We start from the raw sequence: 1230 nt of genomic DNA, 5'->3' as shown, positions 1-1230 counted from the left end.
TTTCAGGGTATAAAACAGCTGTTTGTGGGATTATTCTCTAGATCTAACATCCCTCTTCTCCTATCTTTCTTTTTATACCCTGTAGAGTAGGATATCAGACATATTTCAATGTACCAGAATCTAGAATGGTACATAACTGTTGTGATTTATTCTACCAAGCCCAGAGAAAGGGAAGACTGGTTTAACATATCCTGGACATGCTAATGGGAAACTACATGTGAGAGTAACCCCTTCTTCCTTCCCAGCTAGAGCTGATGTCCTGGAGTGGTTGTTAGGGATCTGTGTCACTGCAGCCAGCCCTCAGCTGAGCTCTCTTGAAGGCTCTCCTGTCTTGTCTATAACAGAAGTGAAAGTTACACAAACAACCCACTCAAACCTCGCTTCCTCTGCATCATCCCTCAGCAGGTCTGGCAGCCCTGCAGCCAGGAAAAGGTTTATAGTTCCCATTTCTAGCTGATTTTCAGCTCACCCACAAACTTTCCTATAATGTATATTCCTGAAGTGCCAAGTATCTGTTCCAAGTGCTGTTACTTCTCCTCCTGAAATGTGGGAAGTGGCCAGTGTTGGCAGGGCCAGTGCCTTGGAGGCTGTGTGCCCTCCTGCAAGCTTTCATGGCAGTGCAGAGGGCAACTGGGACATAAGAGGGACATGCTCTCTCTTATAATTATTTTCCTCCTTATTGTTTACCTTAATCTAAACAAAAAACCACCTTGTGTTCTTGAAAAACAGATAATGATTTTCTGTACAAAATTTGTTTTCCTCCTGCCTAGACACTTGGTGCTTCCCAGTGCATCACTGCTATCCATTTACAGAGACAACTTCTCCAAAATTACTGGGCAGTTTTATGGATTGGATGTTATTAAAAGCCCTTGTGCTGTTATGCCTGTTTCCCTTTTCTTATTAGAATTAACTATTTCAGTATAATTGTTGATGTGTTGGAGAAGTTTGCAGGTAGCCCAGAGAGGATTATAATTGTTTCACATGTGGAAATAGAGTTAAAAGATGTGTCTGCAAATATAATCACCTTCAAGTTTGCTTGCCTGTAGGGATGGAGCAAAAGTCATAGCAGAAAGTGGTAGCAGTGACCCACCCTTTAAAAGAAGCACAGGGAGTGCTTTGATACCCTTTTGCTATCAGCACATCAGGACAAGCCCTTGTCTAGCTCCTGATCATCTTACAGCACTTCTCCCTCTTTAGCAGGACAGCTGCTCCAGGGCCCTTCCAAATATT

The 1230-nt window shown here is 42.9% G+C and overlaps 1 protein-coding gene across 1 annotated transcript in view; it reads right to left on the bottom strand.

Annotated features, from left to right (window-relative positions):
• The window catches only part of THG1L (tRNA-histidine guanylyltransferase 1 like), a 19465-nt gene that overhangs the window by 14599 nt on the left and 3636 nt on the right, over positions 1 to 1230 (bottom strand). The window lies entirely within an intron of this gene.

This window comes from Geospiza fortis, unplaced genomic scaffold, assembly GCF_000277835.1.
Source record: "Geospiza fortis unplaced genomic scaffold, GeoFor_1.0 scaffold55, whole genome shotgun sequence".
Classification (NCBI taxonomy): domain Eukaryota; kingdom Metazoa; phylum Chordata; class Aves; order Passeriformes; family Thraupidae; genus Geospiza; species Geospiza fortis.
Note: the sequence above shows the minus strand (reverse complement) of the source record. Positions and strands in the feature narration are given on the sequence as shown.